Raw genomic sequence first — 19,543 nt, forward strand, 5'->3', positions numbered from 1 at the left:
TATTCCTCACAGAGGAAAATTAAAGTCAAAGGATGCTCTTGGAAATAGTCTCATTGCATAGATCTCTTCATTCTGAATCTAAGGCAATTTGAATGGACCAAAACGGACTCCGGATGGAGTTATTGTAAAAAGAAGATTGCCCATTATCCTTAGAAAATGAGGCAATTTCTTATAAAAATGAACTAAAAGTCTCTTTAAAGGAAATCACATTAGAGGAGGTTAAAGGGACGACTTAAGTGGAGATGGAAGGAATCCTCGATTGTCACCTCTGACGTATCACATCAGAGGTAGGCCTTCACGCGATATCAGAGCCCTGGACAGAGCGACTTGCAATGGTGGTGAGTCGGATCAGCGGATCAGCAATCGACGATCGGGATTGCAACAAATACAAAGGGTTGTTTATACATGCGGCAAGTGACTTGCGATAGTGCGATGAGCGATGACGCGATCACACCCTGACCGTTGGATTACGAGCATGATCGGACGGTGGAGATTTAACGGGAAATATCGCATCGTTGTTGTGTTTAATTCCATGGACTTAGACCTCCCACTTGTGCGATCGCGATTTGCGATGACAGGATAGACTCGATGGGTTTATAGGTGCAATTGTATATATTTTGAGTTCCAGAAGGAGGGCAGTAAATGGTAAGTGGTATTGGAAGGGCTTCACCTGATTCCATACACCAGCCGACACGTAGCATGCCATAGGAGAGAGAGAACTGCCTTTTCGGGTGGGTAATCTCCATGCAAGTGGGCCACCCAAAATGACCGTCAGCCGTTGATTATCGATCACTGATTAGACAGTGGACGATGAAAGAGTTGTTTTGCGAACCCAAAAGGACTATAGGGGCGATTGAATGTTATTTTTGTCCCGAATAAAGGCTAATGATGTGTTTTTCGTGAGTTTTTCAGAATATAGGCAAAAGAACAACCGACTGTGTCATTCCCATTGGAAACAGTGCATCGCACTTGTGCCATGCTATAAGCGGGCGTTTCTATAACAGGAGTGCGTTATGAAGCACGCAGAGCCAGAGGGCCAGACGCAGAGCCAGAGAGCTAGAGGGATGGACGCAGAGCCATAGAGGAATGATTCCTCATGATTGCACACAGAGGAACGGATGGAAGCCGCAGAGTCGGAGGATTGTTCAAAGGCCAGAGAGCTAAGTGAAGAAGGGGGGCTCCCTTCAAAAGTTTTCCCTTGAGAGAGCAAGTCTCCCTTCGAGGAGCTCTCAGCAGGCTCCCTTCAGGGAAGTTCTCTCTCCAGAGAGCTCATGATGTAACATCCCATAGCCGCAGAGCTGATAGAGGCATAAAGCCACCGGAGGTTGGGGGTGAATTGCCCAGGGAAGATTCCTCAGGATGAGGAAGGGCCAGAGAGCCTGAGAACTTGAGAACTGAGAGCTAGAAAGCCTGAGAGCTTCAGAGCCAGAAGGCCGAGCAAAGGCAAAGCCACCAGAGGTTGGAGGCAGAGCCAGAAGGACAAAGCCATATAGCTAAGAGTGTCAGAGCTAGATGAGCCAAAGAGTTGTGAGCCAAAGCCAGTTAGCTAGAGAGCCAGAGAGCTCAAAACAGACTTCTAAGAGCCATGGGCTGTAATGAAGTTGTAGAACAACAAAGAGATCAAATGATCAAGCTATTGCTAATGTCCGAAGTGTGGTGAAGACAGAAGAAGGAATTCCAAGGATAGTAAAAGAATTCTGAGGGATTTGGTGCAAGCAAGGAGCTCAAGATAGCCCAGAGCGCTGATTGAAGGAATCTAGTCCAAAGAAGCCTAGATCTGTTTGCAGAGTATGGACAGCCAGAAGGATAAGATGGTATTATAAACCCATAGGTTCAGTTGTAAACCAATGGAGTTGATTGTGGAACTTGTAAAAGAAGTTTACCATAATCCCAAAGAGCCTAATCGAGTTGATTAGAGCTCAAGGAGACGTAGCCCAAGATACTAGGGTGAACTCCATATTATATTGTTCTCTTATGTGTTTGTTTATTTGCTGAATTTTACTGTTATGTGTGTTTATATATCAATTTAAGAAAAGAAACTTAAGGTAATTAAGCAGTTAAAGGCAAACACAAGCATACACCTATTTCAAGTTCTTTTAATTCCGCAAATTATCAATCATAGGCATAGATCTTGGAAATTGTTTAAGCTTCGGAGTGGGAGAGGTTCTTGTAAGCTGACAAGAAGCCTTTTAGGTCCCCATTTCAAATCAGTTGTTGCTACTATGAGATATCTATTTGATGTTGTTGGGTTGAGTGTTTTTTGTTTTTGGAATTGTTGATTGATCATGATGGTGAGCGGCAGACTTGTGTTATTTTTGTTGGTTATGGAGATATTATTGTTGTTGATGATCATGAGAGGATGTTGCTACTGCCCACACTATGTTGATGGATATGGTTTTTTATTATTGTTTGGGCTGGTATGACAATGTTGTTCATATAGATGGAGTTATTGCTTGAGTATGTTTTGTTGCTTCAGGATGGAATGAGTAATGGTTGTTGTTACTTATTGATACCCAGATGGTGTCTAAGGGGAGTTGTTGTGGATCCAATGGATGATCAGTGGAGTGATGTTGTTATTGATGAGCTTTAGCCATTTTCCATTTATTTCAAAGGGGGTGTGCATGAGGAGATCAGTTGCAAAGGTCAGCGTCGGATGGATGGTTCAGTAGGAGTGTCCATCAGTGCCAAAGGGGGAAATTGTTGGCATTGATGATGTAGTTGTTGGTACAGTTGTTGGATGCAGGCTTGCTAGTTGGAATTGATGTCAACCTGATAGTTAGATGGTATCTATCTATTTATGCTTGATTGATTGCTTGATGATATTTAGTTGTTTATACTTAATTGATTTCTTAATTCATAAGCTTGAGTGGTTGCTGGTATTTTTGGCTTGTAGTGAAGCTTGGCTTGTGATTATGTTGCTTGGTTGACATGTTAGTTGCAGGGTGCTTTGACATTTGTGTAGATGCTATGTGTGTGGAGAAGAGATTACCATGGTACAGGTGTTCGTGGGATTTTCATAACCATGGCATTTACCTATGGTATTTACTAGGAGATTACCATGGTACAAGGCTTCGTGGTATTGGCATAACCATGGTATTGATCTAAAGATTAACATGGTACAGGGGTTCATGGTATTGGCATGTGGTATTTACCTAGAGTTTACCATGGTACAGGTGTCCATGGTATTGGGATAACCATTGTATTTTCCCATGGTCTTGATTGGATATTATTGATGCTATTTTGACATATATTATTGTGATTATTTTTTAGTGTGAGTGTGGATTGATTATGTGAGTGAGGGGCTTGTGTTGAGATTTTATTGGAGAGAGAAATATGTTGTTGTTGTGTGCAAGGGTCTAGTTTGAAATATTATGAAATGTGGCCCTAGTGATTAGCAAATCGAGATAGCTTGGTGAAAAGGGATCGGTGTTCCTTGGTGATGGGTGTCGGTAAATTCAGTAGAGGAAGTAGCATTCTCATAGTCCAATGGGGTTTGGGTGAGGATAGTTGGGGGTAGAGGCTTCTAATGGATGGGTGTTCACAAAGTCGTTTTAGTGTGAGAAACTTCCTTGCTGGACATAACCAGTTATGATAATGTAAAATGATTTGTTGATTAATAAAAATTTGAAGCAGAGAAGCAACAACAACAGGTGGTTTTTTTCCCTGGAGAGGGTTTTCCACCAGAAAAAATTTGTGTCCTCTTATGTTCATGTTTTCCTTGTTGATTCTTTATGGTGATTTTATATGGTGATTTTGCATGCTTTGACACATTGAGTTCATGCTGGTTTTATAAGTATAACTAATAAATTACTGAATTTGGTGTTCTAGTAAAAATAATTAAAAGACAAGTAAATCATATCACAACTTATTCACCCACCCCCTGCTCAATAGTGAGGCCATTTCCAACAATGATGTGTCCTAAGAGAGTGCCTTCTCACACACCAAACAAGATTTTCTTGGAATTGAGAGAAATCCCATATTTATGACGCCGCTCAAATATTTGCTTCAGATGGTGTACATGATCTTAACTTCTTTTGGGAAACATAGTTACATCATCCAAATAAACAACCACACTTTGACCAATCAAGCCATGAAAATTGATGTCCATGTCTCTTTGAAAAGTAGCACCAACATTGATAAGCATGAATACATACGCTTAAAAGCAAATTTTCCCTTCTTGGTCTTGAAGGTAGTTTTGATATTATCCGATTTTTCCACTAGCAGTTGATTATAGTGAGAAAAATCATCTAGCAGAGAGAACATATCAGACCCAGATATTATTTGGAGGATTGTTCCATTGTTGGGTAGCAGAGGCCCCGCGTAATGGTTTTGGGGCTTAAAGTCCACAATTTTGGGTAATAGTATGGTAAAGGCTCCGCGAGGTGCGTGGAGCGTGAATTGTAATGAGTCAAGTCAAAGGGTTGTCCGCCCGAAAATAATGTAAGAAAATAGAAAATGAGTTAGCCTGCCCATGGTCCGCAAGCCATGGGAATGTATAAATAGAGCAAGGCTCTAAGGTTAGAGGTCAGTTTTTGATTTTGATCTTGAATGTTATGGGTGTATGAAGGCAATATTCTCTTTGCATTTGTAAGTCCGAGTCGAGGGTGCTAGTAGATAGATAGTGGCTCTACAGCTGTGTGCGCAGAGGCCGGGTAGAGTCCGCAGTTGTGTGTGAAGATCCCTACAGCTGAGTGTGTAGGGCGGATCTGGTTGTATTGACAGAAGATAAATAACGATAAGAATGTATGAATCAGTTGTGTGTTTTATCGCGAATATATTTGTTTTCTTATGTTATGAATTTATGCTATTCATGATTGCGCGCACTGGTTAGTATTGTTAAATGCTTGTTTAAAGACTGTAGATTAAACCTGTAATAAACTCATTAATAATAAAACGCGACAGCGTGGATCTACGCAAAAGCCTAACAACAGTGCAGAGTGGCGCGAGGCCGCAGATCTGTTCGCAACCAATCCAGCCCACATCAAGACATCCCCAGGGTATGGAAACCTAGTTCCAGTACCCTCCCCTACTACCGCGGTTGAGACTTCAGTTCACGCTCCATGGATTGTTACCGAAAGGGCCAGTAGTGTAGGATTTGTTTGGTTAATAACTCTTTCGAACATGGGTCAGGCCCCAATAAGCCAACAATTGGTTCCGTTGCTGGGACCGAGATCTACCTAAGGGATGTTTGATGTCAGAACACTGGAACCCTACAAATAAAGAACTTGAAGATTGGTTGGATAAGAAGCTTCACGAGTTGGTGGTACAGGAAAACATCAATCTACAGATATCTGAGGAAAGGTGGCTGGATCGCTACATATACACTGAAATCCATGAGATCTTCTTCGCATCCTTCTCGACAGAGCTATATGAGTGGATCGCAAGGCTAGCTGACAGTCATGGAAGGTGCACATTGGATCAACCCATCGTGTGGACTCCAGAGTTGGTGCACAGGCTAGAAGCATCTGAAGATAAAATCGCACGGGCAGTAGATCACTGGTTGGATCGAATAATAGGAGGGTTTATCACTGAGTTTGCGATAGAAACAACTGTGAGTTATAGCGAAGCAGAAAGGCGCTTCCTCCAAGGACTGCGGGGTAAGTACATCAAATCGTTGAATACTTGGATTAAAATGTTGTTATGTGAAAAATGGGTTATGCGCATCCATTGATGTTTGGGGTAACATGGAGCGGAAGAGGCTACTGAGGGATCGAAGGATTAGAGAACAGTCCCCTGATTTCACTTTCATGAGAAAGTAAGGGGGAGCTTGCAGGGTTCTCTCCGAGATACCACTGTTGTCCACACCATCACCTACATCAAACCCATCTTCACCTACCCCACCTCTGCCACCACTGAGGGTTGGAATGGTGAGTGCGATCAAGTTTCGTGTATTTAGAGGCGTAGGAAATGAAGAACTAGATCATATCTAGTTCATGGTAAACGTTGTATGGGAAGCCCAAGGTATAATGGATGATAACATCAAAATGGCTACTCTAGTAGTGCGCTGCAGGATCGTGCATTGACGTGGTATATAAAGTACTCCAGCGATCACCCAAATGCCGGAATAGCGGCGATCCAAGATGCATTAAACAAATAATTTAGCCGGCCAAAATTAGAGATGTAGTCGATCATCAGGTTCAAGGAAATCGTGATGCTACCTTGTGAAACTCCATGGGATCTGGATTAGAGATTGAAAAGTACGATCCATGAGGCTAACATGACACTGACAGATGCGCATCATCGCGCGTGGTTTGTGGCGTCCTTGACACCACACCTGAGGACGACGTTGTTACAGCAAAAGATCTCAACCCAAGCTGAAGCCTTAGAGATAGCGATGAGGTTGCACGAAATGCCAATATAGGATACGGGGTTGGAAGTTCAGCTAATCGACGCGCAACTACAAAATCTATGCTTAGAGATGCAAAGTTTGAAGCAAGAAAAGGCACCCCAGTCAGAGGCGCGCGAAGAGGTGTGGTGCATAAAATGTAAAGGCCAGGGCCACGAAAAGGATCTTTGCCCGATATTCGCGAACTATTTGGCAGGGGGGACCAATGCCATTGTGACTAGAGGCACAAGTGGGGCCAAGCGCGGCACCCGCACTCTGGTGCACGATCTGTCAGGTGGGAGGAATGCACGCCATAGACAACTGTTATCTATTGCATAAACTTATACAACCCCAAAGCAACTATTTGCATTTTTTGTAGATCGATGGACCATAACAAACGAAATTTCCGAAGTTATGAGTTGCTAATGGATCGGACATCTGCTTACAGGATGCAAACGGAGGCGCAAGGTCAGGATCCCGCTGCAACAATAGCACGTGGTGGATTCCAAGGACGTAGATGGGGAAAAGGAGGAATGGGACCCAGATGAGGGCGCGGACAATTAATTTGCTACAATTGTGGAGGACTTGGGCACTACGCATGTGACTGCATGAACCCGACCAGAATATCTTGTCTGTACTGTGAGTAGTTTGACCATGAAATGGTAGATTGTCTGACACTGATTGCCCAAATGCGCGAAAGGGGGTACTAAAACCTAGTCCAACTCAAAATATCCAAATGATGAGGTCTAAGCCACGCGAGGAGGACCCCAACGTAAACATGGTACTAAGGAGCGACGCAACTACAGGGGGAGATGTGAGGAAACAACCTGGAGAATATGTGAAGGGTCGCGATGCTCCTATAAAGGAACCTGACTCTGAGATGGAACAGGTGAAGCGGATGTCTAAGGAAGCTAAGAAGAGCTTCACGGAAGCCTCTACTCCAGGTAGTAGGGATCCAATTGAGTCGGGAATGGATCCCTCTATGCTTACTACCTTTTTAGAGACATGTATGAAGCTGCTACGTGACAATAAGGCAGTTAAGGGATTACAAGAGTTGATCACTAGGTGCGCAGGATCAAGGAAGCCATGCATAGTTCGGAAACTTGGAAAACATGCTCTGCGCACTAGGCGGGAAATGCGAATGACTGCACAAATTGGTGAGTATGAGATGGATCAAGTTATCTTGGATTTGGGGTCGGATGCAAATGTATTGCCTAAGCAAACATGGGAATGCATGGGCAGGCCCGCACTATAGTGGTCTTCTATTCAACTACGGATGGCCAACTAGCAAAAGATCTCGTTGATGGGAAGATTGCAAGGGGTGGCAGTGGAAATTGAAGACGTAAGTACGTAGATAGACTTTGAGGTAATAGAAATTATTGATGACAGTAATCCATACCCTGAGTTTCTAAGGATAGATTGGGCCATGGACATGAATGGGGTCATCAACTTAAAAATACGAAAGATGACAATCGAGAAAAAGTCACTCCGTGCTATAATCCCGCTGGACCCAACAGAAGGGGCGTGCTACACCGAACCGGTACGCGACGAGGACAATGATGATGAACTGGACTGCATTTACCAGATAACAGCACAAGACCAGGATCGAGTGAATCCCACAGCGGATGGGAGAATCTCATGGGAGCGCGATAGTTCCTGCACATCAGATTTAGATGAGGAGATAGAACGATAGCATAACCGATTGCATGAAGTCACAACACTCAACTGTAACATGATGATTAGATCACTGCGATGAGTGACAATCGCGGTAAGGAAACGACTAGCGGACGACGCCGCAACAAATGGGGAGGACTTTATCAACCTCTGTGGAACTTCAATCGTAGAGCAGAAGCGGTGGGGCGCGCCAGAAGGAGCGTTGCGCGCGTTACACTAGTATGTCATTCACATAGGAATATGAGGTGGAATGGGCGTGAAGGTAGAAGGTGGATGCGTGTATGGGTTGGAGGACTTCCGCAGCAAACGCAGCCAGGGCAGCCACTATGAAGCAGTTCGAGCACCCATCTACAATGGAGGGTACGACTGTATGCGGTACAACGATCGACCCAACTGAATCTGTGCGTGCAAGGGGTTCGCTGGGCCAATAAGACCATAAAAAAAACAAGGCGTGCAAAGATAACTCTACCCGCGGGTAGACGCAATGAAACCAAGAAAGCAAAGAGAATTTCCCCGCCCACGGCCTCTCCAGTTCAATTTGAATGAGAGGACCTAGAAAAAGGGATGTGGCAGTTGCAGTAAGCCATTTGGCGCGACAGCTTGAGACTTCGCAAACTTGAAGAAGAAGGGGCAAGGCTAAGGAGGAAAAGCGCGAGGCTGGATGAAGAAATTAGCAAAATAAAAATCGGAGTCGCACAATCGGGCCATGCGAATGTGAGAATAAGGGGACCAGACCTGACCGGCCCTCCTATGATATGAGAACGAGCCATAGCCTTGCTATCATGGTTGCACTCGCACCCTACTGAACGAGGAAGCACAGAACGCGACGCACTACTTGACACAAAGGTATGCGAAGTGTGCCTGCAACCCGAGCTAGCAGGGAATAGGAAGTCTCGCACGAGGGGTGCGACCACTTGACTATCTATAGGAGGCCTAGTCTCAGCGCTCCATGCAGTTGGAAGAGGGTGCCGGACTATAAATAAGTTTGTAGGAAGGTTGCATGGTTTGGACGTGGCACGTAGGACTAGTAGGAAGCATTAGACGCGTCCGCGTACCAGGGACTGCGCTACTGCATGGGAAGGATGGAAGGTGACCACTGCAGATACTGTTCATGACAAGGTGTTCCATTTACGACACCAAGGAGCGGGCGACGGGCAATTAAGACACAGGGCTTAATGGAGTTGCCGCCAAAATCGCATTAATGAGCCACGAATGGAGGGAATGGTCGAATTTAAATTCAAAGATGCATATAAAGCACAGATGGCTTGTCACCAAACAACCCTTGGCACCTTGCATATTAAGTCGTGTTGTTATCAAGAAAACAAGAACAAGATGGATGAGGCACTCCTGAGAGAGAGTCTGTGGTTTCAAGCAGTGCCGAAGGATATGCAGGAGACCCTAATTAAGATGTCAGCCATAACCAAGGAGGTGACGTAGAACCCTCTGCCGCAGGGAGGGAGTACAACTGAGATCCCTAAATCACCCCGGACGCTGCGAACTAAGAAGAATCCATAGCTAGCAAGACTGGTCTGGATGTCTCCGTGAAACCTGCGATTCGGTAAATTGTCGATGGAAGAAAAGGGAAAAACCGTGACTATTGAGAGTGATGAAGAGGAAGAGGAGCCCCCGACCTTTGTCGAAGAAATAGAACCAGAAGAAGAGATAGAAGAAGATATCCAGCTAGTATAGGCTCCAGCAAAGCGGCCTACGTATGTTCCTCCAAGAAAAGGGAGGGCCAAGGTACCTAAAGATTTGGATGTCGTTGATAACATACTCATCACCTCGTCTCTCCCAAAAGGGGTTTTGTTCGAAGGAACGGCAACCGGCCGCATCCCTACTATGAAATTTGAAGACTGGGACCTTGTGGATACTGAGAAGTTTCCCCACTTGGAAACTAGCAAACTGATGGAGCAAAGCACGGAGGGGGCTGTTACGACACTACAACCACAGGAATGGCTGTGAAAGGTAGAGGAGGCTGAGCTACTTTGCCTCCTGTCAATTCCACATTTCCAATGGCCCCCAATTACAATATTGATAATCAGGCAACTACTCTGCCTGGTACATGATGGGTACTTATGGATAGACAAACCCGTCCCCATCACGGTGGAGCTCATTCATAAGATCTCTCAGCTTCCCTGTGAAGGAAGGAACCCCACGGAAATAGTTGGTATGAGTGGCGATTTAACGATGACGGAAGCCCTGAAAAATAAATACAAATTGGAAAAAAAGCAAACAGGGTATGCTATTGATATTATTCCGGACAAAGGGGTCAGCGTTGCTACCCAGTTGTTGGTAGGAAAAGTGATGAGTAAATTCCAAGGCAATGAGGTCCCAACAATAGTCGTCGTGTTATCTAAGCAATGCGTAGAAGGGGAATACTTCAATTGGGCACAGTTCCGCTGTGACGAATTCCTGACCAACTGCAGGGAGGCCCAGGAGGAGGGTAAGACCTTCCACTATGCATGGTTTCTTTTACCCATCTTATTGGTTACAAGTGAATTACCCGAGGATAGTCAGTTTCCTTCCCTCGACCAGGATTGGCCAGAGGCTGCAAAATACACGTTGCTCTGGGTGATGAAGGACGTCGCAAGAATCTGAGAATTCAAGATTTTCTGGATATTGATGGATGTGAGCATACGACAGTGGATCAACCAAAAACCCCGTCTATCTACTGAGGTATATGACAGTGTGAATAACATAGCCAAGTTTAAGGCGGATATGCACCATGTATACATTCGAGCACACAAGGATCCAGAGTAGACAAGGGCCACGCTTCTGTTCATTGCCATCGATGAGGATATTTTTGCGGTGTTGGATACCTGGCCACTGGAGTGGCATGGACCAAATGCGGTAGGACGCGATGAGACCACCATTCAAAAACAAAAGGCTGAGGCCAAGCGCTTACCACAACAGAAGCGAAACAACCAACATGCTGTGAAAGTACGAGTAGCCTGGGTGGCAGCGTAGGCGTCCACAGGCAAGGTGACAGTAGGAGGGGCTGCTACGACCAAGGACGAAAGCGGCCCGAAGGTAACCACAGAGTCGGGCACAGATACAGGGACGAAAGGTGTGGCGCCAACCACCACCGGTTTGCCCTTAAAACGACCGCGGCCGACAGAATGGTCAAAGTCACGGAAGAAGACCAAGACGTCCAAGTTGGATGTGGAACTTATCACATTGACTGAAGGTGGCCTATGTGACATAGGGGATACAGTTCACAAAGTCACCTGGGAAGCGCTCGATGAGGCCATGATGGAGCAGCAGACTGTGTTGGGGGCGCTCAGCACGCAGCTGCAGGAACTCGGAGCAAGAGCCTCACAGCCGAGAATAGTCGCTACCTATGGAGCTAAGGGTATGCCAGCAACTGAGCAGCTACTACAGGCCAAAATGGCTAATACTATCGCACTCCTAGTAGGAGCATTGACAACAGACAATGTGGCGGACAGAGCTGTGGTAAGCTGGCTTATGGGGCTGCGATTAAATTTGGCTACCGTCCCACACGAGAGCTTATACCAGCTCCAGGATAGTGCAACGATGGAGCTCCATGCTAGGGAAGGACGTGCGGTATAGGTACTCAGTGAGCAGTGAATTAATATAGAGCAGTTGAGCCTCCACCGTGATGAAGTAGTAGCACAAAATCGACAGTTGGAGCAAATTGTGGGGGAAGCGTGTTGTCGTGCCCCTGAGCTCAAGATTGTGGCAGATCTACCTATCGGCATACGGATCCACAAGTTGGCTGGTGGGTTCTGCAAAGCAAAGGACGAAGCAGCGAAGATCCAGTTGGCCCTCAGCTTGCAGATCACAGAAATGAAACTGAAATCACAGCCCTCTACACCACTAGAGGTCACAGAGTAGCGGAAAGGCATCATTTAGTCCAGGCAGGAAACAATAGCACATGCCATGCAGGAGTGTGTCGGCTTGTTGGATCAGTCACTTATTACGGTCACTTCACTACAGGAAGACCCAACCTTACAGCGGTTGGAAACAGAAGCAAGGGAGTTACAACAAGCCTATGATAATGTCAGGGGGACTGCGCAGACGGTTGCTATTACGCAGCGCTTGGCCAAGATGAGGGAGGCCCAAGCTCTCAAGATACAAGTTGATGTCACGCGGCAGAAGGAAGTAGTGATTAAAGCACGCATCCAACCTTGGCTTGATGAGGCATTCGCGGTTTCCACCACCATCGAGCGAAAGGTAGCACATATGCAGGAAGTATATGAACCCAGACAAGCAACGGAAACTAATACTGATACATCGGTGGCTCGCATTGATCCAAATTGGATCCTAAAACTCTTTAAGTTTTCATGATTGTTTCAATTATGTTAAAAGATTCAAGTCTTAGAAAATATCGAAGCTATCAGAAGCAATCCTCATAACAATTTCAGTTGTGGCCCCAAAATGCTCGAACCCAAAAACGCTATAAAACTCAGAAAAGTAATTGTTTCAGTTCCGTAGCACGGATTCCCCAAAACCGGTAGGATATCGGAAGGCTTCGAGGTGGTAGGAAGTGGTGAGCTCCAGTATTGTAGCAATAATGCTACAACTCCTGGGGCTTCCTGTCTCTTAATTTTATCAACCCGGTAGTTCGTACAAACTTGGAAGCGGCGGTGCTATATGCACAAGTACTAGCTCTTGTCGCAGCTGTCACTTGGTCAGCTGGCACAAGTCCGCTAGGGCTCAAGCCAACTTCTATAGGCTCTCAGAAGAAGCTTGCTAATTGATGGACGAAAGCTAATCTCAAAGGAAAGCTACTTTACTTGACAAAAATGAACTGAAAGCAAATCAAAGCATGTAAACCTAGGAAACCCTAATTTGACTAGTCTAACCTCTACAATGAAAAGAATGTAAATGCAACTTCTACCAATGCTGACATTACCTCTAATAAGTGAAAATGCATGGATCTAAACTACTTGCATCATGAAAGTTATGTTTTTGTATTTTTCCTTTAAGTGTGTGGAATGATGGTGATCTTGTGCTAACTAGGGTTTGGTTGTGCAGATGGGATGGAGAAGGAAGGAAAGCGTGGGATAGGTTGGGGAGGCTAAGAGAGGTCCCTAGGGATCCTTAGCATCCATCCACAGAGGTTCCTCGCATTCAGATGCTCAGCAACCGAGAGAGTGGCCTCCTACAGGATGGCTGTGGAGGATCCTACAGGATACTCTGTTTTCTATAGGATGTCTAAAAATGGCTACAGGATGACCTACCGTGAGTGTTTGGAGTGATGGAGGGATGATGAAATGGTAGAGGGAGATGTGTAAGGTAGGAATGAGGCTGGTGATGGCTTTAGAAGTGAAAGAATGGGATGGGAAGTGAGTGTAGGGAGTAGGGTGGAAGGTAAAGGGCTATGTCAATGAAAGGGCTAGAGAATGGAAGTACATGAGGAGTGAAAGGCTTTGTGAGATAACAGAGCGGAGCAGGGATCAAAGATGTGTTTGCAGGTGTGATCAAGGTGGAGGACGAAGTGATGGAACAAGAGAAAGCAGTGTAGATGAAACAAATGCTTGTGACTGTTACCAAACCGAAAATGCATTAACCTAAGCGACCTGTGACATAAAATCAATGAACAGCAATATAAATTGTGAAGGAAACTCATGCATGGCAGTGGAATGAAGAAGTAATGCTAAATATAAAAGTGCATGAACGGATCTAAGTAATGCCTCAGCCTACTTCCAAACAACTACATCAATTCTAACTGATAAAACCAATCTGTTTGACTTCTATAGGAAATCCAAATCAGCAACTATACTCGAATGCATGTAGAGGAAAATGGAAACGAAATGCGAAAGGAACAATATTGATACAAAGGAAGGAGGCCTGAGCTCTCAAGTTGGGCCCAACCCCGAGAGCTTTAGGCTCCTTTAAAAACTCAAAATCTGATCCAAAACTGCTTGCTTTTATTCATAATCAAAAGTCTAATGTCATGCCAAAACTGGCTTACAAAGAGCTAAAACCACATTGACTAACTAGCTGCTACGAAATGACTAACTACTAGCTACCAAAAATGACTACCAACTAGCTAACAAAAATGACCAACCACTAGCTACAAAATGTCTACTAACTAGCTACAGAACGACTACCCACTAGCTAACCAAAAATTGACTAACTCAAATGAGGTCTTAAGCCCTTTTATTTATACAATTTGAGGACCCAACAGTCCTCCTAAAAGTTAGGGACTTGGCTGCCCAAGACTTGTAGTTAACAGCAGTCCTACTTGACTTGCTTGGCTGCCCTTGTGCTCATTGATTTGGTGGCCTTTGAACTCCGAGCTGATGGTGGAGAATTCGAGGTAAGGGCCCATAAATGAGGGGGACACCTTCCTACAAATCCTCTAGCTTGTTCTCCCACGAATTTGGCTGCCAAGTGCTCATTAAGACCTTCAATTTTGTCTCCAAGTTGACCAACAAGGCTACACAAAGCACCCATTAGACTTGTTGGCATAATGACTAACCAAATTCACTCTATTAACATAAAAATAATCAAAAACATGCAATAAACAAATGAGAATGGTGGACTAAGTCAAATTAGGAGGTCGAATGAGCCCAAATAATTGTACATTTTTGGGGCTCATCATCACCCCCCTACTGAAGGTGTTGCTCATCCTCTGAGCAACCAATCTCTCTCCTTGTCTTTGATGGCCCTGATGGCCTCCTTGTCATGCCACGCTTCTGAAGTGATGTCCTCTTCTCTGTACAACCATGCTTCTTTGCTTCTTCCCACGACTTGCTCCTTTTCCTAAAGAATTCTCAGCTTGGGTATGATTGTGCAAGTATTTCAATCTGATGGTGGAAATGGTGGTGAAAGGAGATGAAACCAGTGGAGGATGGAAGAAAAGAGTGGTTGCATGCCTCCTCAACAGACTTCAAGCTTCAAGTCCCTCTCCATAACTGATTCTGGCCTGCCAAAAGGCTTCTACAGGATGTTTTTGGCAAAAATACAGAGCTTCCTGTAGAAGGTTGAACCGTGACTAAATTGTGCCCGAACCTTGAAAGAAATGAGTGTTCATGGAGGGGATGGATGTGCTTAGGGTGGCCAACACAGGTGCTGCCTCCTTAGCTAAAATCTCGGCCGATTTCTCCTTTTGCTGCCCTCTTTTCGACTTCCTGTAGAAACAGTCCTGTAGTGGCTTGTTCTGTCTTCCTGTAGAAACAGTCCTGTAGTGGCTTGTTCTGTCTTCCTGTAGAAACAGTATTCACTGTTTTGGCCTGCTTGGCTGAGGGTGCCTTCTTCTGGTTTTCATCATCATTCATCACTGCTTCGTTGAGATCTTGATCTTGCCATGAATATAGTTATGCCCATACTTCCAGCGCTGTGACTGAGGTTGTCCTCATTATTGCACCATTATTACATCATCATTCATCATAATGTCAAAGATCCATCTGCTTGCTCTGCAATGCTTGGTCAAGTTGCATATTCAGACCTGCAACATCTTCCTGCACGAAACAATCTTCTTTTTCCCTCTTGTTGGCTTATCCAACAGGCACCCAACTTGAGAGGCACTAACTGATGATGAGAAGAAACACACAACTCTGCCTCTATTGTTTGACCTGGACCAAGACAGCGAATCTCTTGCATAAGATCACAGGCTGATCATGTATCCTGTTGTTGGTGCTCCAGATTCAACAGGAGACTCGATTGACTCATCAGCTTTGACAATAATGTTAAAAATTGCATCTGCTGAACATTATAGAAAAAACGAACACAGACCATTATTGGTGAATAACATGACTGTTCATTAGAGAATGCATACATGACATTCATACCGTCCCCATTTGTAATGAGCCTTCACTTAACCTGTGATTGATCAATTTCTTGGCCAGATCCACTTTCAGGGCCCTGCAAACTTCCTTCAGCTGTTAGAAGGACTGATATCTTTGGCCAAACCCTGATATTGCCATCCCGAGACAGGTTTTGGAAATAGCTGGAGGTCACTGTTGCTGTGTTTATCTCCCTTGAAAATCAGCGTTCATCCAACTGTTTGTGCATATTTTTTATGGCTGCCAAGTGCATGTGTATAACTAACGTAAATGGGAGACAAACTCCCACCCAAATCTTCAACTAACCTGTGATTTGACACGTCTGCAACCAAATGCCACTGCTGCCAATCAAATCTGTGTATAGCAGCCAGCGTAGAGGTTGATCTGCTGTGCGTGTTTCTCTTGAAGATTAACGTGCCATATTTTTACTGCCAGGTGTGGGTATGAGTGGAGATAAGGGGGAGTTTAACTCCCATCAATCTGTTGTCGTAAACTGCCACCAAACCAAAGTTTTGATTGCTGTGATAAATCCTCATTTAAATGACCACTGCGTATTGTCTCTTGCTGGTCTGCGTGGACTGCTGTAGGAGTGAGGTGGCAAAGACGTGCTAGCCCATGCAATTGTGCATGAACTGCAGTTGTTAACTGTGTTCCATGCCTGTGATTCCATCCACCCGTTTCACTGGAGTTTAAACAACCAACACTGTCCGTTTTTTCCTTCACGTGCATGGCTGAGCGCACGTGTCTCATTCACCCACCAAGTGCCGTTGAACTAGATGTGGGTGGCTAGTTAGCTGGCCACCGATTTTTTTAATCCCTAACCATCTCATTCATTCATGCAATGCTCAGATTAGATTCATGCAAACAGAGGAATCGGTTTTGTCACGTACCTGAAGCCAAACGGCTGCTTGTGAAGCGTCTTGCTGCATGCATGTGTTGATCTTCATTTGTTGCATGTATGGTAGCTTGATTGATGATTTATGGCTGTTTTCTCTTGTGCAGGTGCCCTCTGGACGGATGCATGCAACAAAAGTTCATTTCCACGTTCAGATTTGCACATTCAAGCTGTTGTTGCTGCAACTTCCCCAAACCAGAACTTGTTTTTGACATTTCTCCCAAACGCCAAAGAGGATTGAGCTGAAACTCGGTGGGCATGTTCCTAGCATCATGATGCATCTCCCATAGCAAATTCGTGATCAATGGATGCACGGATTTCGAGAAAATTGGAAAATGGCTGAAGATTTCAGAGCTCGATTTCTCGGAAACCGTGCATCAGAATCGGCTGAAACTGCTTGGGTGGGCTACTATCATCCAAGTGCATCTCCCCATGAAACAGGTTTTGAAACGGGTGCACGGTTATGGAGAAAATGCAAAAATGGCTGATGGTGATGGAGGCTGATTCCTTGGAAACCGTGCACCGGAATTGCATGAAACTGCTCAGGCATGTTTTCATCAACCTTGTACAATTCCCCATAAAACGGTTTGTCAAATGGATGCATGGTTTTCAAGTTATGGCAAAAACAAATTTGGCTCTAGGTATCTTTGCTTCAAGGCTTTTTGCATGTGCATGCATGGGATGACAAAATGAATTTTTTTTTTGATGCAGGTATGGAGATGATGGAGGATGAGTTGGAAGACTGCAGGAGGACTCTTGAACCTTTGAGGAAGCTATCATGCTTGTCAAACCACTTTTTGAAATGCATGCCTAGTTTCCCACAATTTCTACAGGAAGATCCTGTAGAAGCACAATGAGAAGCACAAGGAGGTGGAGAAAGTGATGGATGAAGGCAAGGGATGGACACACAAGTTCTTGTAGGCCTAATCAACAGATTCCCACCATTAGATTCACTTTTGAAATTGAATTTGGCTCGTCCAAAGGTTCTACAGGATGTTTCCTGTAGAAATATAGAGCATCCTGTAGAAAACACAGTTTGGAGGAAAGAAGCATAATGACATGAAAAGAATGATGGAAAAGGGGTGAGGAGTGGAAACATAGATGAGTGTAGGCCTCATGGACATATTCCAAGCCTTCAGGTCCTCTTTGGAGATCAATTTGGCTTTTTTGCAAGCTTCCTGTAGAAGATACGAAACTTCCTGTAGAAGGCACAAAAACTCCTTTGTCTTTGATTTGAGTGCTCCTCCTATCATGAAACGTCCTCCTTTACCCTGCAATGTCAGTGCTGCAACATGAACTTATTCAATGGAGATTAACTTCATTTTTCTTTTTCTTTTTTTCTCTTTTTTTTTTTGGAAAAACAACTAGGGCACCTCATGGAGGTTTTCACCCTAATTGCCTGCCTTGGGCGCCTCCAAGGGAGGTTTTCACCCAAAGATCTTTTTCTCTTTTATTTTCTTTTCTTTCCAACCCATTGACCGCCTCATGGAGGTTTTCAATCAATGAGCCAATCTAAGGCGCCTCCGAGGGGGTTTTCACCTTAGATTGTTATTTTTCTCTTATTTTCATTTTTTTCATTTCTTTACCTTTTTTTCTTTTTTTTTCATTTTTTTCTACCCCACCCTACCTGAAAAACAAAATCATTTTCAAGTATAGGAATACTTCCAATGGAGCCATGTGCACATCAAGATTAGAGAAAAAATGATGTGAAGGCTCGAAATGCATGCTTGGACAACTATCCAACTTTCAGAGACAAAATGATCTGACTTTGAAGGTACAAAACATAGCTGAGGAAGAGAGTACTGCTGCAACTGAGTGACCTTCTGAAACCATATCTCAATATAGCTTTGATATCCTTGGTTCTTTTGCTGATCTGGATCATTCTTCATGTCACCTTCTATCATGACCTTCTGATCTTCCTCTTTTTGTTGATCTTCCTCTTGAGTACATGGAAGATTTGATGGTAACCATGAGGGATCTCTCTCGATCTCTGATTTAGATCTCTTTTCTTCATCAAGTGCAGCCCATGGTTCTTTGATCTTTTCTTTTGGATCTTCTTTTGCCTTTGGTCCTTCAATGCTTTCAAGATGATCTCTTTTTTGCAACACTCTTCCTGAGCTTTGGTGAAGATCATTGGGCTCAAGAGGAGTTGTTTGGATATGTTGTGCCTCAGATTTGCAATGGGGTTGAGCTACTCCATTGCATGGCTTTGGAAATGGTACGGGTAGATGAGTGGAGGTGTGAGTTTGAGATGGAGATGGATGGCATTGTGGTTGGGTAGGCATTTGGGGTTGCCTTGGTGGAGGAGGAGGCGATGGTTGTGGATGAGCAGGTGGTGGAGGAAAATGAGCGGGATGAGAGTTATACTGGGGCCTCCACTCCTGATAAGGTGCATTCCACTGAGGTTGTGGCTGAGCATAAGAGTGAAATGAATGAGCAACTGGTTGGGCATAGTATGGATCTGTGAAGGAACAAGGAGAATATGACCAAGGAGGAGATGTAGACCAGGAAGGATGAGCAGGGGGATCCCAAGAAGGCATGAAAGTGGCTTGATAAGGGTCATAATAGGTCTCGGGTATCCCTTGCATCTCCTGCTGGCAAGATCTAGGTCCATGTGGCCTCCTTTGGTTCATATAATAGAGTGATTCAGTGGCTCCCTTGGCTCTTTGATATGCAGCTTTGATTCTGGGCAAGGAAGGGCACTGATCTGTAGGATGGTATTCTTCACATACAAAACACACTTCTAGGGAGTGCATTGGACATTCGTTCCTAGGATGCTTTTTAAGGCACCTAGGACAAAAAATGACCAAAGCCCTCTTGGATTCCTCTTGCTTCTTTTGGATCCGCAAGGTATCCAGTTGTATGGCAAGAAACTGCCTCATATCACTCTTGAAA

This window comes from Pinus tabuliformis, chromosome 2_1 (genome assembly GCF_031772625.1).
Source record: "Pinus tabuliformis cultivar Carrire ecotype Pingquan chromosome 2_1, CPIR1, whole genome shotgun sequence".
NCBI lineage: Eukaryota > Viridiplantae > Streptophyta > Pinopsida > Pinales > Pinaceae > Pinus > Pinus tabuliformis.